The 22,499-nt window shown below is 42.2% G+C and overlaps 1 protein-coding gene across 1 annotated transcript in view; it reads left to right on the top strand.

Annotated features, from left to right (window-relative positions):
• Nucleotides 1–22,499, top strand: part of TPRN (taperin) — a 40,357-nt gene that overhangs the window by 3,137 nt on the left and 14,721 nt on the right. The gene's annotated exons all lie outside the window — the stretch shown is intronic.

Here is a 22,499-nt window from a genome sequence, read left to right as displayed (position 1 = left end):
CTTTCAACTCTAAACCTCCATTCTTCTGATTCTGTGACCCATTGCCTCATTCCAAGGAGGAAAATTCAGCTCTTCAAGTCTCCCTGCAGGGGATAAAAATAGCTCAGGCAGGAGAAACTTGGAGGGTCTCACCTGGAGTTATTGCTTAACTAAATACTTGCCAGGTGAAGGGTAGACAAGTCGGGGGAAAAACTTTGGGTCAGTCCCAAATTGGCCATGGCTGTGTCCAGTTCAGGGGCTATAGAATAGGAGAATAGAGAATAGGTCTGTGAGTCAGAGAAGCTGAAATTTAAGTTCTACCACTGAAACCTACTAGCTCGTGGGGCTCTAGGTTAAGTTGCTGAAAAAGTGCTGGTCTGCATTGGTGAGAAGAGTTTCTTACACTAATGAAATAAAGAATCCAGTTCCTCTCCCTTAAAGCAGTGACGTTAGACTCAAATGGGGGCCACCTAACTCCCTTTGGGCTACATAATGACTTAGAAAACCACCTATTAACATTATCTATATTCTGTGGCATTTATAATTGGTTAAATATTTCCCAGTTACATTTTAATCTGATTCAGATTGCCTGTTTTAGAAGACTGTCATCTGTAGGTGATAAAATTACTGACCTTATGTGATATTCATAATGTCCTTTTGGGCCCTTTATTTGGTTTTCAACTGATTCCAAGTTCAGATTAGTGGCTGTAGGAGAACCTCAGGAAATCTATTCCTACCTACTACAAGAAATTAGGGTACATTGATTCTCTGGGTAGCAATCTGAGTTGGAGCTTTTACATGTTTCCTCACCTTTGAGTCCCCTTAGGACTTAACTTTTTTTTCTTTTGAAAACTGGGTACCTCTACTTTGATTTCCAAAGTTGGGGGGTATGTTTTCTCTTTTGGCTTTTCACCAGAAAAACATTGTAGAGTGTTTCCTTTCTGTGGGAGTTTTTTTTCCGTCTGCTTTGAGTGGTGCCAGCTCTGACTGGTAAATCTATAAATCCTCCAAACCTTGTGAGTAGAAACAAAAAAACTGAAAGTCTTAGCTCACTGAAGCCCTCTGAAACAGGAGTGGCCACATGAATTAACAGCTTATTTATTCTTTTCTATTTAATACTGTTGTCATGAGACAAGGCTAACACTAGGCCTAACTACATGCCCCATTGAGCTTTCTTTGTGAGTGTTGAGGTCTCAGAACATTATTTCCCGATAAATAAGGAATATTGATATAATGGATGTTATGCTCTTTATCTTCTGTGAAGGACTTTTTGGTTATCTTTACTCTGTGATTTGCAAAAATGGGAGCACTGCCTGACTCATTGCTACCTGGGTCTCAATGGTGGAGCCTGTTCTTGGGCTTGGTCTCCTTTCTTGGATTGTCTTTCTCCCCTCTTCAAGACTAACTCTGTCCATTCTTTTGGCTTTTTATTCTCTTTAAGTGAGCTCATATGACCCACCCCACCCCTAGGCCTCTCCTGTATTTAATGAGATGAGTAGGGGAGAGAAGGTTGTACTGAGCTCTTGAATGTATTGGGAGGAAGCAATACTGCAACAATTCTTAACCTCAGAAGGAGTTTATTGACCATAAGAAAAAGGGAAAGGCTGTGGGATGGATAATGGAAAGGACACAGTATTTAGGTCAAGTCTAGGTGACCTTAGTTCCCTTCATCTCTCTGGACTTCATTTTCTTTATGATAGATGAGAGGGTAGGACTAGATAGTTTTTAAAGTCCTTAAATCCTATGTATGGCAAATTATGTGAGAACTAGGCTCTGTCACTTGAAGGCTAGGTAAAGAGGCTCAGATTTGTGTCCGAGTAGAGCCAGCTCCTTCCCAACCCTGCTTATTTCTGGTGGGGTGGGGAATGGGGGAAAGAGGCAGTGCCAGCCTAACCTTTTGTACCTTGTACCTGAGCATGGTGCTTTCTAGAGCCCCTCCCTGCCAGTACTTTTTACAGAAGTTTCTGAAAAATTTCCAGGTTGTTTCCGCTTCTTTGTTTAACCTCAGGGCAAATTCCAAGGATAGTAAATACCATATTACTTCCCTATTGGTGGGGTGACAACTGGCTCCTTTGGGAGTAAAACAGTCAGACAAGTATCTAACTGTATGCCCTGGTCAATCTATTCATCTTGCCAAGGGTGACTTCTCCCATTCATTTCAGAGCTAAGTGAGCCATTTATTTCTAGGGCTTCCCATTCTTTTCCTTCTAGATTCTTCTAAAGTGACTTCTGCTTATATTACAATGCCCAAAGGTTCCCTTGTTTAAGGCCTCTTACAGCTTTTCCAAGAATCCAAAAGGTCCCATCTCCTAGCTGTTGCATTTGGTCCTCACATTCTGGCATTGACTTCAAGGTATTTCCTTCTTTGGGTTTCCAATCCACATAGCCTTCCTTCCCTTTCTTCTTTGTCTCCCTCCCTTCTAATAATTGCTGGGGTGTTTTACAGGGATTAGGTCTTTTTTTTTTTTTTTTTTTTTTTTTTGCTAAGCAATGGGTTTAAGTGGCTTGCCCAAGGCCACACAGCTAGGTAATTATTAAGTGTCTGAGACCGGATTTGAACCCAGGTACTCCTGACTCCAGGGCCAGTGCTTTATCCACCTAGCCACCCCTTTCTGGATGAATTTTGTAGCTATTTTTTTCTAGCTCTGTAAGATAATTTTTTTGGTAGTTGGATTGGTTTTTGCACTGAATGAGTAATTTAATTTGGGTAGAATTGTCATTTTTATTATATTAGCTTGACCTAACTGTGCACAGTTTTTCCAGTTGTTTTATTTTTTAGTTTTTTAGTTTTTGCAAGGCCATTGGGTTAAGTGACTTGCCCAAGGCCACACAGCTAGGTAATCATTAAATGTCTGAGGCCGGATTTGAACCCAGGTACTCCTAACTCCAAGGCTGGTGCTCTATCCACTGTGCCACCTAAATGCCCCTCAGGATTAGGTCTTAATCTTGTTTTTTTCTACATCTATTCCTTCATGATTTGTCAATCTTTATGTACATAATCAAGCTATCTCTCTTTCCCTTGGCCTTTTATCATGCTCTGAGCTTCCTCATCTCAGCCAGACTCTTGAATGTCCTCTTAGTATTTGGAATTCATCAAGATTTAATAGCAAATAAAACCCAACCTTTTCTCATTTTCTGGGCTCTACTGGTCCAGTTGGTAGCAGTACTTCCTTCCTGCTGGTCCCTCTCATTTTCTGTTCACTCCTCTTAGTGCACTGTCTCATCCCTTATGTTACATCTTTCACACCTGCCTCTCATTTATTTATTTATTTATTTATTTATTTATTTATTTATTTATTTATTTATTTTTTAGGTTTTTGCAAGGCAAATGGGGTTTAAGTGGCTTGCCCAAGGCCACACAGCTAGGTAATTATTAAGTGTCTGAGACCTGATTTGAACCCGGGTACTCCTGACTCCAGGGCCTGTGCTTTATCCACAAAATCCTTGTTTAAAATCTGTTTATCTCATTGTTTAATTATTGCAACCTCAGTTTTGTCCCCTTGGGACTTTTCTTCCTACATACCTGCATTTTCTTATCTCCCTGATTTTTTCAGTCTCCACTTTAGCAGTCTGTCCTTTCTTCATGACATTCTCTTTCCTATTGCCATTTTAGAAGCCCTTCTTTTTTAACAGCCCTCTTTCTTGGTTTTGGTGCTCCCTACACCCCTCCTCTTATATCTTTCCAATGCTTTGACATTAACTTTCCCAGATAGCCTAGGCTCTTTATTGCCCTGTCATTTGTCCTTGGGGGTAGGATTTCTCATTTAATAGTAATTCATATTTATATGGCATTTTAAAATTTACAAGAGGGCATTTTCCTCTTTATCATCCCTATCATTATGAGGCTTGAAGTGGATAAATGAGTCTTCCATTGTTGTTCAACTGGAGACTATGGGTTCAATTACAGCTTTCTGATTCTAAGAATAGTAATCTGTTCACTGGACCACCCCTTACCTTTCTCTAGTGTTAAGACAAAAATGGAAGGAACCAGGGACTTTGGCTATCTCATCTCTAGAGCCCTTAGGTCTAATGCTGTTTTAGGAGTTTTAGGACCAAGGAGCATGCATTGTCTAAGGCAGGGTCCTGAAAGGTGGGGGTCCATAGGTAGATTTCAAGGAGTCCAAGAACTTGGATAGGAAAAAAATTATATTTTTATTTTCACTAACTTTGAACTAAAGTTTAGCATTTCTCTCAATGATTTAAAAATATTATTCAGAGAATGTTTCACCAGACCCAGAAAAGGTAAAGATTTCTTCTTCTAAGGTGTTTTGTTAACTTAGAAGTAGAGTCTAAGGGAATTGAGGGAGACTTGGGTCTTGGGCTGTAGAAAGAGTCAAAAATTTGGGGAAGGTGAAGAGAGGTGAGACCAGAACAGACAGTCCTAGATATAGCAAAGGTAATACATTTCCCAATACAATAGATTGAAAGAGGGGAGGTTGAGGAGATTGATAGGAAGTAGGCTTGTACCTGGGCCAGGAGAAGAGGGATATGACCTTCGAAGTTGTGGAGGTGACCAAAACTGGCCATGATTACTTGAATAGGTCCAGAAAAGGAAGGGAGCAGCCAGATGGCTTCTCTAAGGTGAATGGGCAGCCTGGCCAAGGCCCTGCTGGGAGTAATATCTTTACTCACAGCATTGAGTCAGGGCAACTGCTTCTGCCCTTGGACACACAGCATCACTTGTCTACTTCAAATTCATCAGAAGCAGCATTTCATGCTGTGCAGAGTGCTCATTTTGAAATCAGTAGACTGGGAATTAGATCCCATTTTAAGCATATGTTGTCTGTTTGACCATTGGCAAATCATTTAAGTTTTCTGAATCTGTTTCTGATGATACTTGTTCTGTTTATCTCCCTGAGTGGTTGTGAAAAAATTGCTTCATAGATATTAAAGAGATTTTTAAAATATGATTTATCTCCTCACAAAGCTGTAGTCAACTGTGGTAATACCCTAAGTCAGCCAGCGACATCCCTGACTTGTATTATGAGCAATGGGCCCTATTAATGAGGGTTGAGCTTGTGTTGATACCTTCTTTGTTATTTGTTGAAAATCCTTTTTTAAAAATTCAATTTTATTTCATTTTCCCTATTATATTAAATAATTTTTATTTATTTCTTAAATATTTCCCAGTTACATGTAAAAAAAAAATTTTTTTTTTTGCAAGGCAATGGGGTTAAGTGGCTTGCCCAAGGCCACACAGCTAGGTAATTATTAAGTGTCTGAGGCCGAATTTGAACTCAGGTACTCCTGACTCCAGGGCCGGTGCTCTATCCACTGTACTACCTAGCCACCCCTACATGTAAAAAATTTTAAACTTTTGATTCCAAATTCTCTCCCTCCCTCCTGTCTCTCCTTCGTACTTAAGAAGATAAGCATACTTTATGAGGTCATGTAAAACATATGATATTAACCATATTGCAAAAGAAAACACAAACAAAAAAAGAAAAGTATGCTTCAATCTGTATTCAGAGTTCTTCAGTTCCCTTCCTATAGATAGATAGTATTTTTCATCATGGATCCTTTGGAATTCTCTTGGATTATTATCCTGATCAGAATAGCTAAGTCTTTCACAGTTAATTATTCCTAAACCATTGCTGTTACTGTGTTGGATTCTCCTGGGTTTGTTATTTTATTTCTAAATTCAAATTCTTTCCTTTCCAACTTCTTCTCCCTCCCTCTTCCCTCAGTTGAGAAAACAAGAAAAACAAAACCTGTCATAAACATGTATGTTCAAGCAGTACAAATTCCTAAATTGGTCATGTCCCCAAAACATGAATCCCAGTCTTTGTTCTGAGTCCATCAGCTCTCTATCTGTAGGTACTGGATAGCATCATAGTTTCATCATGAGTCCCCTGGAATTGTGGTTGAGCATTGTGTTGCTTAGAATGCCCAAGTCTTTTAAACTTTTAAAGTTTTAAACTTTAAGTTCTTTGTCTTTATAATATTGTTATTTTAGTAATTGTTCTACCAGTTCTACTCCCTTCATTTTATATTAGATCATACAAGTTGTCCCAAGTCCTTTTGAAACCATCCTGGTCATCATTTCTTACTGCAAAATATTCCATTCAGATACCATAATTTATTTATCTGTTTTCCAACTAATGGGAACTCTTACTTTCATGCCACCATGAAAAGAGCAGCTAGTTTTTTGTCCATTTGTATCTTTTTCCCCCTCTTTCTTTGCTCTCTTTGGAATAAAGACCTAGTAGTGATAGCACTGGGTTAGAGAGTATTCCCAACTTGCTTTCTTTTAAAAAATTTTTTTTTCTAATTTCATTTATTTAAGACAATGGGGTTAAGTGACTTAACTTAAGGTCACACAGGTAGGTAATTATTAAGAGTCTGAGGTCGGGTTTGAACTCAGGTCCATCCTGACTCCAGCGCCCATGCTATATCCTCTGTGCCACCTAGCTGCCCCCAACTTGCTTTCTAGGACCAATTCACAGGTCCACTAATAGTGCATAAATGTACCTATTTTCCAATCATGTATTTGTGAAGTGATTGAATCAACTCAGATTTTGTAGTCTGTGATCATGGAGTGGGAATAGCAAAGGGAAAGGGGGTGTTGGTCCTACAGACTGAAATACACAGAACCTAACAAGAACAACAATAATAGTGTTCTTAGCTCTTTATGTAGTGCTTTAAAGATTTCAAAGCCCTTCACAAATATTATCCTATTTGAGCCTCATAACAAAACAATTCTGGTAGATAGGTGTTAATGCTTTTTAATCTTTGTTTTAACAGAGGTTAAATAACTTTGCCCAGGGTTAAACAGTAAGGAAGTATCTGAGTCTGAATTTGAACTCATTTCTTCCTGACTCCAGGCCCTGTGCTTTCTTTTCTACCTACAATCTCAAAAACAAACAAAAAATTTGTTATGTGTGTTAGGTGTTAGGTTCATAAAGACAAAGGTGAAACAACATTACAGATATACATAATACAAAGTTATTTTGCTAGGGTAGGAACCAGTAGCTGGGGGCAGGGGAGGTATTGAGTTGGGAAAGTGTTGATGTAGAACTGGATTCCTTATCCTTTTCTTTGTCATATTCTGGTGACATCTAGGGACTTCTTAGAATTAGATCTTTCTTAGTGTTTAAATGTAAGATCATGGACTCCAAGTTAAGAACCCCTGATGGCAGGACTTTGAAGGAAATGGCTTCTCAGAGGCTCTTCTGGAAGTTTTCTTCTTCCAAATCTGGCCACTAGAATGGTATTAGAACCCAATTAAGTCTGCTTTCCACTACCCTTTGCCTTTTCTTGGGGAGAAGAGAAATTAAAAGACAGAATGAGAGGCTCTCATAGAGGAGGCTATGCCTTCTCCATCCTTTAAGCTAAATTGGGGAGCTCTCTGGCCTTGGCTTTCCCATTTCTCTACCTCAGACTGCTGTAAGCTTTAGGTCTGTAAATATCTCTGCATTCTTGGGGTTCTTATGATTTCAGATTCTAAGAGTCTATTTTCAGGGCTAGGTGAGCTACTGGTCTGATGTCCAGGTCAAGATTCTGCAGTGAGAAGACAAGAGTTGTTCCTTTCTCCTGAGTGGATCTTTGGCTAATGTTTCTGCCTGCAATTTGTGTTTTATACCTGGTCAAACTGCAGGGAGGGAGTTGAGACTGGTGATTTTTCCTAAAGACTGCCACTGGCTTTTTAAGTGATTTTTACATTTTTGTCTAAACCTCTCTGGTTTCCTGCTGCCTTCTCTCTTACACACCTGAGCCAGGGTGGGGCACTTGGGTCCTCCCTGGGAGTTGGATATGCCCAAAGGAAGTTTTTCCTGGCTGTTGTTCCTAGTAATGTGGCTTCTGAGGCTGTCCTGCTCTCCCTTCAGGCTTCCTGGTTTTTCCACCCTGTTTAATAAGGAGAGTATAGACATATTGAGAAGAACTCTTACAGTCAGTTCTTCATAGGAGCCTTTTCCCTCATTATTTCTTTGTACTCCCATCAGCAAATTTGTTCCCTCCTGAAGGTGGGAGGGGCAGAGGATGGTGCTGGACTTTAGAAGACTTAGGTGCACAACCCCCTTTTGATGCCTACTTTATTCTGTGGCCATGGGAACAGTTCTGTTTTTACAGAACTCCTTGAGCTTTGGTTTCCTCATCTGTAAAATGAACATATTTTTAATCCTAGCTCATAGGATTGTCATGGGGCTCAAATGAGATAATGTTGTAAAACATTCTCTAAACTTTAAAACAGGTATAAAGTCAGTTGTTGATGCTATTGTTATTATTGGCAGTTGGTAATGAATGTTGGCTAAAACTTGGCCTTATCTGGACCAAGCCAACTTCAGTTTTCTGACACAAAGTCTCTGGGTGGCAAATTCCACATTTGGCTTAAGGTTTAGACTTTGTGGAATTGTCTTCTGCCAGCCCGAGTCTCAGTATCATGCTGTTTCCTCTCATGATGAATTGTCTTTGTGATCCTGGGGAAAGAGGTTGACTACCCTGGGTTACAAGGCAGTGACTAGGCCCTGACATGAGTCACTTCACTGCTGCTCTGCAGTTTCCCTTTCTGTTTTTGGGGAGAAGAATTTCCCTTTCTGTCCTGTTTCATACAGGGATATTTCAGAATGATTTAGTATTTGTACTTTTTGAAGGAAAAGTGAGTTAAAAATGATGTTCATTTGATAATGAAAAAAGTAAGTGTGACCCCTAATACATAAGTGTTGCTCTAGTTTGTTATATATTATTTAGATTTTAAAACCTAGAGTTTTAGTTTTTTTTTTTATAGTTTCCCTTCATATTTAGGACTTTTTCATTATTGACAAAAGATAGCATATTGTCTGATGTTTGATAACTGACATGTTCTATTCATGATCTAATTTTTCTTATTGACAATCTACAGATGCCAACAATTAACCTTCTCATTACCTCATTGAGGCACAGTGTAATCAGTGACTCATTTTCCTAACTCATCCTTCTGGAGGTGCTCCAAGGCCAAGTTCTTTGCAGAGGATACCTTATCTATCTGGTCTTTTGAACCAACTGAAGAACACTTTCCAGAGAGCAGCCTGGGAAGACTTCAAAAGTGGGGAGGGAGGGCTGGAGAACCAGTCAGAAAATGGGGAAGTGAGATGGGGGAGATTATCTGTAGATTTTATCATTTTTATTTGATGGGTTTAGGACACTTGGCATGTTACAGTTGGGGAGAGGGAGAGGCATTACTGTGGATGAGGAGCGATGGTGGGAGGAGAGCCAGAGTTCTGAACTCCCAGCTGTCCCCTGAAGTTGGGCTTGGTGTTTGGCTCATGGGCCTAGAATCTGAGGGTAGGAATGTAACACAAGCTGAGGCTTTGTGTAACATGTACAGAGAACAAAAAGGCACTTGTGAAAGCTGGGAAAGCTCGGCTTTGAAACTGAGGCTGAGCCATGACCATTCTGCCCTGGTGTGTTAAACTCTTTCGGTCAAAGTCTCCATGGGGCAGGTGATACTGTTTATATAAGCACCCAGCTTTGGAAGCCAGCAGAAACCTGCCCCTTCTAGGTTCCTATCCCTCCCTGACTTGGACTCCCCTTTTGACTCTTGGGCTCCTGCCACTCCCCTTCCTTCTCTGGGGAGGACTGGTTGTTTGCAAGGCATTTTCTGCTGAGGCTGCCATGAGCTTTGGGGCTTGGCCCAGAACTCAGAATGCTGCTCCCTGTGGGGGCAGCTAGAGCCTCACTCTGTTGCCCTGTGGCAGTAACTGGAGAGGCACAAGAATAGTGGGATTGTTCAAGGTCCCCTGCCTCCCAGTTACCTGGCCCTGAATTAGGTACTTTGTGAGTTTTAGAGGTTCACTGGTACAAGCTGATTGAAGCAGCTGGTCAGGCTTAGTGCTAATCCTCTATGTGGGAAGGCCTGTTTCCCTGTTGAGATTTTACAAATGCTCAGCCAAGAGGGAAGCAGCAGTCTGTAAATGCTCCAGGTGAATGGCTGACTGGCTTATTTCCGGAGCAGTGAGCAGTGTTAGGCCCCACCCAGTGTTAGACCATGGTTTCTATGGTGAGTGAAGATAGTCAAAAGACACAGATTAGTGGTGTTGGCAGCCTGCTTGGCCTCCCCATTATATCTAGAGAATGGTTTCTCTGCCTTTTGAATTTGTATAGTTGGGGATAAAAAGAAAAATCGGCAAGTCTATAAACAAGAATGGATAATGTGCTATAGTTTGTATACAGAGATGACACTTTCTCCAGTATCTTGTGTTGGAGGTCTTTCTATGGCAGTGGAATGATCTGCCATGAGCCATTCCCCATTTGAACTGGTCCCACTCAAGACCAATAACCATCGATTATGATATGGCTGACCATTTTTTTAGGGGCACAGTCTGTGAAGTTGGGGGTAGTGATTTGGCCTCACAGATGATTTCCAGAAGTCTTTTGTTGAGCTAGTAATTAAATATCTCTTTGTGTGGGTCTCTGCTTCCTTGGGAGTGAACTATGACGGGGTTGACTCTCCTTCTTTATCCCTTCTGTTTAGGACAAGGAGGTCCCAAGCCATATGGCTCCAAGGTCCTTTGTAAAGACTAAGAAACAGCTTAAATTAGTTCAGTTCTCAGCCTTTCCCCATGTCTATGCTTGGAAGCTTTCCACTAGGAGCTGATCATTTGGATTAAAGTGTTCTCTAACTAGTCCTGGACCCTTGAGAGCTAGAGCTCTCTATTGTATTTCTTCTTTGTCTTTTTTCCAGTGACTGTCTCAGGGGTAGCATGGTTAATGTATGTTTGAATCATCTGCTTATCATGATATCCTTCTGGGAAGGCTTGGAGAGCCAAGTCTCAATAAGGGAGTATGTGGTGGTCAGTGAATTATGCTGTTGGGGGTGCATATAGGACAGAGGGATGGCTGAGTGTTAGCATCTTGAGTTCTTTTGGAACTTGCCCTGTCCTTATCTTAATAGTTCAGATTGTGGTCACTTATAACTCTCCTTTCCTATTTCCCAAGGACTTTGCCTTGCCTTTATCACTTAACATTCAAGCTCACCTACTCCACAGGCCCAGAAAAGGAGCAAGGTCAGTTTTATTGTTTATCCTGTATGTGGGGAAAGTCAGTTGTTATGTTGAGATTGAGAGGCAAACATCATCACTGGCTTGAGTGACTCAAGTCTTCTTCCCTTAGGGCTCTTGCTAGCCAGGGCAAGATGAGGGAACTTTTCTCATGGAATTGTCAGGCCCAGCCTTAGATCAGTAGTGGGTTCTTTGTAAAGATGAGGGGATGGATAAATTTCATTCATGGGAGATTTTTTTCTCTCTAGATGATGCTGGTTCAGTGGATTTCCCTTAAATTCAGGAAGTTGAAAGTATCTTCTTTCTTGAAAGGAAGCTTCTCCTTGATGCTAGAATGCTTTGCTTGTATGGTAGTGTGTGGACCCTTTGAGTATGTGCAAGAAAAAGCTTGCTTGTGGCAGTGGGGTGCACTGGAGGGCTAGGACTGAGCACTCTAGTAGGAGGGTTGATTTGAGCAAGAGCTTAGGTGCTTGGTGAGCCCTCTCCCCCTGGGTCAGAGGAGGCCTGTCACTCTGGAGAAGGCCAGTTTTTTCTCCAGGGCCTCCTCACCTTTGCCTCACTACAGCCTCTGGCCTTCCCACCTCTCCCTTTGAAGCCATCTATGTTAGAGGCCCAGTGTGTATGTAGGCCTGATAAGGTCTGTGAGCCCTTTGAGAGCCAAGTGACCTTTCTGCAGGGGTAGGCCTTGGTGAGTTAGAGGTGTGGGCCCGCTGTCCTCTGGGTGTGATCTGGGCTAATACTCATGTGAGAGAACTGTTCCTTTCTAGGACTGCTCCTTTGAGACGTGATTGTAACCTAAGCCCTTGCCCGTGCTCCTAGAGTAGCCAGACATCATGGCATGGGGAGGGGTGGTGTTCCCATTACACCAGGCCCTCACTGGATCTCCCGATCCAAAGGGCAGGCTTGTCATTCTTATCAGTCTAGGCCTGGCTGGAAGCTGGGCCTTTGCCCCTGGGGGCCTATCCTGCAGCTTCCTTGACAAAGTCTAGTCCTGATTGAGTGGAAAGCCCCTACTGGTAGCTGGAATATTTTAGTAGCTCCTTTCTAGTTCCTGGCACGTGGCCTGCCACATTTTTTCTGCCTTCCATTGTGGAATCTAGATCGCACTGTCTCTTCTCCCGAGGAATTTGAAACTGTTTGTGGTGTCCTGTGCCCAGGTGGAGTTTAATATTTCGAGCCTCGGCTGAGCCGCTCCCATCTGCCACGGGCTGTGTATTCATTACCGAGTGAGTTGGAGAGAGCAGGTTGTGTGGGCGGGCTTGGGGCTGGGAGATGGGATCTTATCTGGGAGAGGCCCAGAGCTGAGGTGGGGCTCCAGACTCGCCCCTCACCTTGACTTCGCCTTCCCCAAGGCCTAAGCCCCAAGTCCCCAGCCTGAACAATTACTGGGGCTAGGACTGGGGGGGAGGGATGTCCCCTCCCCCCTGGCTTTGGTGCACCCTCTGAAACTAGAGGCAAGTTGTACTGGGTTAGAGGGGTCTTCTGCCCTTGCCCTAGCTTTCAGTAACCTCTAACCACCCCTGGGAGGGGAGTTTGGGGTGGTGAAGTATGTTTGAATATGACCTTTGAGTAAGTGGAGTAGAAGGAACTTGTTGTCTGTCACAGTTCATTTGTCTGCCTGTAGATTATCTTGGCTGCTCTGCCAGGGGCTCAGAGAACTATTTAAAGCTGCCCAGGTTCCCGCCCCCACCCCCCAAAAAAAAAGCCAGTAGTTTTCAAAAAAAGGCTTATAGGATTGCACATATAGAGTTACTTCTGACTTGTAAAGAGTAGAATCCACAGGTGAAAGCATTAGAAGTTCTGCCATCAGGAAAATGATTTCAGAGCTCTAGAAAAGACAGACCTGTTTCCTCTCAGGTTGGGCTTTGTTTATTCTGCTTAGCCGAAGGGAAAGTTGATCTTAATGGTTTTTAAAATTAGGAACTTAAGTAACTTTACAGAAAACAAAAAGCATTATGCTTTCTCAGTCCCTCTGGGATCTCTTCTGCCCTTAAGGCAGAACATTTTATGTACACAATTACAATCTTGTTATTTTGCCTTTTTTTTTTTTTTAGTAAACATTATTTTATATAAACATTTAAATACAGCCAGAGTTGGCATGTGGATCACTGATCCTGGCTCCCCAGGATCACTGAGTTTCACATAGTACTTGTCATCTCTTCTCTATTTCTGTGGGTGTATTTTGGCGGCTTCCTAATATTTTTTGTTCTTGTAACAGAACTGTTTGTTACAGGGTATTAATACACTAGGCTTAAAATTAGAGAAATATTAGTTGCAAGTCTGCCTCTGAATCGGTGTAGCAGTGTGAACCTGTGAAAATCATTTGGCTACTGTGTTTCTGGTATAAGATTTATCTATCAAGACTTACTAAATCATACATGGATTGAGATCAGTGTTAGAAGTTACCACTTAAGGAGATTTCCTTCCCCCTCTTCCCCCATATATATTGTTACTATAAACATCTTTTTTTTCCCCTTCAAAAATATTTCTCCACCCCCCCCCAATTTCATGGAAAGACAATTTTTAATTCATTTAAAAATTTTTGAGTTCTTAGCATCTTTTTACAATTTTCTTTCTTGTTATTTCCTTGGAGAATGTCTCTCAAAGTACAAATTCAGGCAGGGCTCAAAGGGCATAAGCTGTTAATAGCTTCTGTTAAGTATTGACAGAGTCATTAGACACTGGTGGCTTAAATAGTCCAAATATTTCTGCTCTTTGGCAGGTTCATATAGATCCTTAGCTTTGGAGTTTGAAGGACTCCACTGAGCACATCTTCCTTATTTTACAGATCATAGATGGGTTAAATGACTTTTCTGGGGTGTCACATCTCTCATGAATAGTATAAGGTGGGATTTACCTTCTTGAGTCCTATTTGGTAGTAACAGGAACTATAGCAAGATGCAACTATTATTGTTTACTAAATGCCTACCATTTGACAGGTACCAAGACTGGACTTTTGAGTGTTACCTCATGGAGGTAGGGTGACTTTCAATTGGACAATTATTAGTCAGTACTAAGTACTGTGTTAGGCAAAGGAAATTTAGAGACAGAAATAAAACAGTTTCTGTCCTCTGAGAGTTTCTGTGCTCCCTGGGGAAATGTATACACAACTAAATATTTATAAAATCAATGCAGAGTAAGTTTGGTATAGCAGGGGAAGAAGTGGATCCTTCAGCAAGCTCTGTAGGGAGCCCTGGGATCCTACAAGGAGAAAGTCCAGAGGGACAATCTCTGCAGAAATCCCAAGGTGAAAGATGGAACTCTTCATAGCCCCCTGTATCTTTCCTCGTGGCTATTCTCTCTCTTGTCAAAGGAGCTTTTTAGGATCGAATCATACCACAGGGAAGCACTTTATGGCATAGTGACTGGGGGAAAAAAATCTGAGGAAAGATCAAGTTGACTAAGAGCTAAGAATGCTCTGGTATGTGGGAGACAGATGAGCCTGACTTGGAGGAGGAGCCCTGTCCCTCCCTTTTCCATTATATCTTTAGGGATTTGTGAGTGAGAGCATAGGAGAAGAGGCCCTAAAATCATTCATTGAACTTCACTTCTGCTGGGAGATTATGACCAGGGGCATGCTCCCTTTGAATTCCACAGCTGATCAATCAAACCATTGGAACATTCAGTTCTTTTCAACAATATCTAATGCCTATTACTGAATGTAAGGTTGCACTGTGTTAGACTGGAGATCAGAGAATAATAAATAATAGGTTTAGAGCTGGTAAAGATTTTAGATGTCTTCTATCCAATCCCTTTTATTTTGTATATCAGATTAGGTGATTTGCCAAGGTCACACAGGGTAAGTGGAAGTCAGGATTCAGATTCGGATCCTTTCTTTGCCTTTCTAATAAAATACTATTTTCACTATTTTATACTATTATGACAACAAGAAATCTATCTATAGAACCTCTCTTAATTTAAGGACCAAACTTAGTATGTCCCTAAAGAATCTACCTTTTATTTAGTCTACAACATATTACACAGATATAGAAATCACACTAAGAAAGTTAGTTTCAGAACCTTAAGAGATCAAGGTGAGGAGGATACATGCAATTCAGGATTGGGGGACAACCTATGTAAAAGATTGAAATTGATGCATTTCAGAATTGAAAGAAGTTTCTTTCACCATCTTTTCCATTCTCTGCCTTATAAGGAATCCCTATAAAATTATACTCTAACAAATACTCATTTAACATTTTTGTTTAAAATTTTTTATTGGCACCTTTTGTCTTTACTTCCTTAAGTCTTCCAGTCAGTTCCTCCTCCAAATTGAATCTCCCCTTGTGATAAAGAGCAATTAAACCCAAATAACTCATCTAAAGACTATGTCTGATAACATAGACCATGTTGTGTCAACTTCCTCTAACCATTTCATGAAGAAAGTGTTGTATTTTATTATCTCTTTTTTGAACCTTCATTTGCCTTTATGTTGCTAAGTTTAATTCCTTTTTTAGTGATCTTTTCATTTATATTGCTATAGTATGGATACATTGTTCTCTTGGTTCTATTGGTTATTTTTAAGACTGATTTGTTTCTTACATCACCATATATATCATATATATTCTTTCTCTTCCTAAAGAGCTAGCTCATATGACAAATTATATTTTTTTAGAGAGGAAAAAAAGACAGCACAACTGATTGCAAATGTTTTCAAACTTTTTCAGTATATTCAATGTATATCAACTTTGGGCCTCCCACCTCCACTAAAGAATAAGTTGGAGCTGTCTTTATTTAACTCTTCATTAGAGTCCTTCATTAGAGACCTTGGGCTAGTGACTTAAGTTTAAGATGACAAAACTGAGGTAACCAGGGTTAAATGACTTGCCCAGGATCACACAAGTAATATCTGAAGCCAGATTTGAACTCAGGAAGAAGAGTTTTCCAGTTTCCAGTCCCACTGTGCCAGCCAGCTGCATATGTATGTATGTGTATAGACATATATGTATATATATATATATGTATTAATTTTGGGATGGGGGCAATAATAATTGGGGAAGTCTGGGAAGGCCTTTTGTATGTGGTAGTACTTGAGGTGAGCATGATTGGAGGTAATGAATTTAAGAGACAAGAGTGAGAGGAGAGAGCAATTCAGATTTGGGAGAACAATGTTTAGAGAGATATGGTGACTGAAAATGGAATGGTAATGTCTGGAATATAAAGTGAGAGGGAGTGATGTGAAATCATCTGAAAAAAGAATATTGGAGGTACATTGTGAAGGGCTTTCAAGGCACGACACAGGAATTTATATTTTTATCTTAGAGGCAATAGGAAACTGCTGATGCAATTTGAGCAGGTGTGTGACTCCCTCAAACCTGTACTTTAGGAATATCATGTTGGCACATAAAGCCTTTTTTCCCCCAAGGGCAGCACATTTGCTTCTGTTTAGGTCTGGCCTCTGAGATGTTTTTAGTGCTTGGAGAGGAGAAAGCCAGGCTTCTGAATTCTATGAACACTAGGTGGTTATTTTACCCCTGAATCTTGGGGATTTGATGATTGGACAGAGGGAAAAACTCAAGAATTGGGAGGCTATTTGAGGGGAGAGGCTGTGAACCAGGGTGCTGGCCATGAAAATGGAGAAGGATATGGATGTGATGATGATGGTAAAACTGACAAGATTTGGCAACTATGTATTCATGGGGGTGGGAGAGAGTGAAGGGTTGATGTAGGAAATTTGGAAACCTGTATAACTAGAAGACATGGGGACCTTCTAAAAGTAAATGAAGAAGTTAGGAGGCAGGGTAGGTTTGGGGGGAAGAGAGTAAGCATGAGATACCTATGCATGTCCATGTAGGGATGTCCAACAGCAGGTACTTATTTCCATAGGGAGATAAATTGCTTCAGAGGTAGAATGTTCTTTCACTGTACCATGCTGGGAATTCAGTTCAATTCAGTAAACATTATATTAAGTATTAAGCACTGTGCCAAGTATAGGAGGGATACTAGGTCAGGAGACTTGATGCCCTTCACAACCTCCTCTTCTGTTGGATGAAGTCTTTGGCAAAAGGACACAGGGAAGATTAAATGGACTCTTTTTTTTTAATGTATTCCCATATTAGAAGAAAAAAAACTTAAAACATTTAAAAAACTGAAAATAGTATTCTTTGGTCTGCATTCAGTCTCCATAGTTTTTTCCTCTGGATGTAGATGGTATAAAATGGACTCTTCATATGTGGCAATAACCTTGGGGAGGACAAGTCTAAATCTAGTCCCTTGGAGAGGGCAGGAATACTCAGGTTATGGTGGCTGAGCAAGCAGCTAGGATCCACTTTGGTCCTATCTGTCCCACTCTGGAGGACCTTTTTTCTTTTTTTTTTTTTTTCCAAGGCAAACAGGGTTAAGTAGCTTACCCAAGGCCACACAGCTAGGTAATTATTAAGTGTCTGAGACCGGATTTGAACCCTGCTACTCCTGACTCCAAGGCTGGTGCTTTATCCACTACGCCACCTAGCCGCCCCCTGGAGGACCTTCTTCTTTCCCAGGTCATGGTAAGGGACATTTTCTGTCTGTTGTGCTGCCTGAGGATAGAACACTGGACTGTCTGTGGGCAGCCATGATGGCCATTCCCTGGAAAGCTAGCCATGCTTGGGCCTCAGAATGTTACCTTGCACATGAAATGCTTCACTTGGTCCCTTGGGCAGACATGAGCTTTGTTTATCTCTGAGTGACTTCCCCCTTCACCCTGTGATGATCAAGTGTCACCCACAGCCTGGGCTTCACCAGATAAAATTAAAAAGCCTTATCAATTATCTAGTTCAAATGTCCATATTTTCTAGATGAGGAAACTGAGGCTCAGGAAGGCTGACTTATTCAAGATCACACAGTTAGTAAGTGGTAGAACCAAGATGTCCCTCTCTGCCATGGGCTCCCTATCCCACATCCTACTTTTCCCCCTTGGGTAGGGAGCTACTTTTCAGAACCCAGGTAGATAGTAGAGGCAACTTAGATGATGAATTGAATAGAGAGGTTTGACCTAGAGAAGAGAGCCCCCAGTTCCAATCCTCACTAGTTGCAATAACACTGGGCAAGTTACTTAGCCTCCATTCACCTCACTTTCCTCCACTATAAAATGGGGACCAGAACAGCTCCCATCTTTTTTTTTTTGCAAGGCAACCGGGGGTTAAGCGGCTTGCCCAAGGCCACACAGCTAGGTAATTATTAAGTGTCTGAGACTGGATTTGAACCTACGTACTCCTGACTCCAGGGCTGGTGCTTTATCCACTGTGCCACCTAACCGCCCCTGAACAGTTCCCATCTTGCAGGATTGTTGGATGACCAAGTGAGATTGTATTTGAAAAGTAACCTGGCACAAAGTAGTCATCATGTGAATACTTCTACCCTTCCCTCCTTGAAATTAAGTGGAGGGGCTGAATCACATGATATGTGTGGTTCTGTCCTGAGTAAGACAGAGGTATCTCTTGTTAGCCTGCCTTGCTGCCCTCTTGTCCCCTCTTCATGGGGCCTCCTACTTTCTGTAGCAGGTGCACCTGTGTCCATCTCTAATTAGGGTAACAGAGAAGTCTCAGCCAGTGCCCTTCTGTCTGCCCATGGGGAGATAAGGTTTACCCCAAAGCACATATGAAATGGGAGGTATTGTGAAAGGAGACATCTAGAATTTGTTTTTGCAATCTGTGAATAATGAAGAAAACAGCTCCTTGGAATTGTTGGTGGGTTATAGGGCTATTCCCTTGTCTCCTGTTTTTTTAAAAACATTCCAATAACCTCCCAATTTTCCCTCTCCCATGGCATCCTTCTTGAGCAAAATCCATTCAATGGCAGTGTTCAGATATTCCATACCTAACATTTCCTTCCTTCCTGCTGAGAGGAACTAGGCATGTTTTCTCTTCTCCTGAGAGGACCTTTCTTTAATTTGGGAGAGATCTAGGTCAGTCCCTTCTTGAGTTTTTCTGGATGCAGCTGGAAAAAGAATCAGGGAGGCCAAGCTAGTGGGTCAGGAGCTGACCTGCTGCCCCAAGGTAGAATTTTCCCTGGTCCCTCCACTGACTGACTGGGGCTTGGGGTAGTCTCTCCAGAAGCACGCATGGATCCTCTGCATTAGTTCCTTGGGGTGTTGTGGCCTTCAGAGCGTCTGCCCAAGGCCAGGCCAGGATGCTGGAGGAGCTTCCGGCAGGGACATGCATCTGGGATGGCTTTCTGGAGAGGTGCCAGGGTGGGCCTGTCTCTTCTTGCTTGTCCAGAGGTGGGGGAGGGGGTGGAGGGGGGTTGGGGTGTTTGTTTGCTATGACTGGAACTCTGCTGGCACAGAATCAGCTCTAGGGCTGGGCTTCCCTCTCCTACACTGAGGCTGGCATTTGGGGGGGGGGGGATCAAGGCTTGTTCAGCTCTTGGTGGGCATTTCTAGAGGGGGTGAAGTATCCTGACCTGGGTTTTCAGGGTATAAAGGCCATTGTGTTTGCATCTGAACCAAAACCCAGAGCAGTTCAAATTGTTCTCCTTGAAATTATAGCAATAGCTAGCTCCACAAGTACACGGGCTCCCCCCCCCCCCACTGATTGTCTTCATGATCACGTGACTGCTCTAGGCTTTTTTTTCCCCTTCCCTCCCCTGCACCCCCCTCCCATTCCCATCAAGGCCAAATGGTATTTTTCCAGGCAGGAATACACTCCCTGTGTGACATGCCTAACTCCAATTTCCCCTCTGCAGCCCAGTGTATAAATGACTATTTCCGAGCTGGGAGTGGCTATTTTTGAGGGAGGGGTTAGGAGGACCAGAGTCCAAACAGAGGGCATGGCCTTGGCTTTGTGGGCCCAGGGATGGACCATCACGTCACTTGCCCTACCCTGGCTGTTTTCCTCTCCATTCCTAGGGAGGGTTGAAGGGAAGAAGCAGGGTCCTTCTCCAAGCAGAGAGGGGGAGGCTGTGGCCAAAATCAACTTCCCTCCCCAGGGCCCCCTGGATGGCCTATGCCTGTTCCCAGGGGACAGGGAGAAGATGGATCACTGAACTGGAATGTCCTCTGGGCATTTGTGTGACCCTGGGAATGTGGTCCGGGGAGGCAAGCCAGGGCATTCAGGGAAAAGGGGATGAGGGTTGTGGAGGGGAGACCTGAGTGGAAGAATTGATGGGAACAGGCAGAAGGTCAGGGCTCTGGAGCTGACTTCATGCAATGTTTTTCTTCTTTATAAATAGCTCATTATTGGCTTAACTTTAAACAAATGTTGAAAACTGTTTATACTTAAAAAGAGCCGAGGGTCACCTCCAAGTTGTGGTGAGGCCTCAGAAGAGGACTTTGAGTGGAGTAGAAGAACAAGGCCCAAACATTGCTGACAATTCAGCTGGAGGAGGTCAGAGCTGGGAGAAGCCATGGTAGCTGGAGAGGATCTGGGAGGACTGGGGAAGGTGGGGCTTAGTTAAGTGGAAAGGATGGGAATTCATGCTAAGAGAGGAAAGAAACAATATGAGCAAAGATAGGAGGTGGGAATGAATACATGAAAGGAAGGGTGAGATCTGGCCAGAGAGGTCTGGGGCAGGAAGAGGAAGAAATGCTGGAAAGATGTATCTATGTGTGTGGGGGTGAGGTCTGGGCTTTGTAAGGTTATGATTAAGAGAGGACATTCCATAGATTGAAGAAAAAGGGACTGCAAGAATGAATGGGTGGATGAATGAATGAAGAGGTCCTTCTTCAGGCTTGAGTGGGGGATGGGGTGGTCTGTTTTGGACAATAGAAAAGAGGATAGATTGGAAAGGTGGGTGGGGATAAGAGGGATGAGGTAGGAAAAGAAAGACCACTTCTTGGGAATCCTGATTTTGTATATTCTGAGCACTGCCCTGGCTTGGTGAATGGATGCTCTTTGGCCTGGGGATTGGGCCAGGGATAGAACAAGCAAAAGGTGATGGCAAGTCTCCTCTAAAACCTTAGAAAGGTTTTCTCCTAGTAGAGAATTGAAAATATGATTGGGTGGGAGCTCACTTTGTTGCCACTGTTTCAGACCATTAAGCTTAAGTAACACTCATGCAAAACACTTTATCTACATTATCTGAACCTTATGACAACCTCTCAAGGGAAATGCCACAGGTTTCATCCCTTGGTCCCACAGCTAGGTAAGGATTGGAACCCAGGTTTCCCTAACTCTGACTGCATTGTTCTCACTGATGCCTGACCTCTCTTTGACATTCTCCTCAGCAGTGAAGTCATAAGTGTAATTACATACACTTTTGTTTGGGAGACTAGTGGGAAGTAGGCAGAGAGTAGTGTTCAGGTTTATTAGATGCTGAAATCTTTGGAGTTTTGTATGTTTTTTCCTCTTCTTTTAATTGAAATTTTATTTTATTTTTTTTCCAGCTACATGCTCCAAGTAGTTTTTCAATTTTCATCCATCTGCAAATTTATGAGTTCAATTTTCTATCACCTTTTCTTCCCTCCCCCTCCCCATGGCAGGTGAACAGTCTAGTAAAAGCTGTACATATACATTTATGTTTAACATATTTATATCTTGTGTAAGAAGAATTAGAACTAAGGGGAAAGAAAGAAAACTATGAAATAGGAAAACAGAATAGAAGTTTAAAACAGTGAACACAGTATGCAGATTCCATGGTTCTTTTCCTCTGGATCTGTATGGCATTGTCCATAGCAGGTCTCTCAGAGTTGTCTTTGATCTGAGTTCTGTATGCTAAACAGAAGTTGGGAATGAGAGGGAAGGGAAGACCAGCAAGAGGGATCCTTGCCAGTGCTGCTGGCTTCCAGATCAGGTTGCAAGTCAATAAGGATCTGTGAGAAGCAACCTTCTTCTTGGTCCCACAATTGCCCATCCTTCTCCTTTTAGGGGTAGTGGCCATTGAATGGAATAGAGTGGCCTTAGTGTGTGTGTGTGTGTGTATGTATGTATGTTTGTGTGCATTGTGTATGTAGTAAGTATGTGTGAGCATGAAGGAAAAAGTGTGAATGGAGAAGGGCTAGTGTTTGAATTGAATGCTTGGAAGTCAGTGAGTTAATGTGGAAGTGTGGGCAGCAATTCAATCCTGGTATAGGAAGGACAAGTCAATATGTGGAGTGTGGAGAGGGGTTTGGTTATTGGGACTTGGAAAGAATGCCTTGGGAATAAATGAGTAAGTGTAGAGTTTAGTGCAAATATTTGTGACAGAAGGAAGGAGAGTAAGATAGTGAGTTCTATGGCCAAGGTGAGCTGAGTACTTAGCCCTCATCAGAGAGTGTCAGCACTAAGGCTAGCTTAGAAGAGTAGTACTGACATTTATCTCATTTCTTTTTTCACAAGGTAGTTTAGGAGAATACTACAGATGTAGCTTATTTATTGTTTAGTTGTGTCTGATTCTTGGTGACCCCATGTGGGGTTTTCTTGGCAAAGATTCTGGAGTGGTTTGACATTTCCTTCTCCATCTCATTTTATAGATGTGGAAACTGAGGCAGGCAGGGTAAAGTGACTTGCCCAGGGTCACATAACTAATAAACGTCTGAACTTGGATCTTCTTAATACCAGACTGGCTCTCTATCCACTGGGCCATTTAGCTTGCTCTTGGCATATGTCGATTTTATCAAAACATTTGACCAAGCCTTTCAGGTCATCTTTT

This window comes from Macrotis lagotis, chromosome 1 (genome assembly GCF_037893015.1).
Source record: "Macrotis lagotis isolate mMagLag1 chromosome 1, bilby.v1.9.chrom.fasta, whole genome shotgun sequence".
NCBI lineage: Eukaryota > Metazoa > Chordata > Mammalia > Peramelemorphia > Peramelidae > Macrotis > Macrotis lagotis.
Note: the sequence above shows the minus strand (reverse complement) of the source record. Positions and strands in the feature narration are given on the sequence as shown.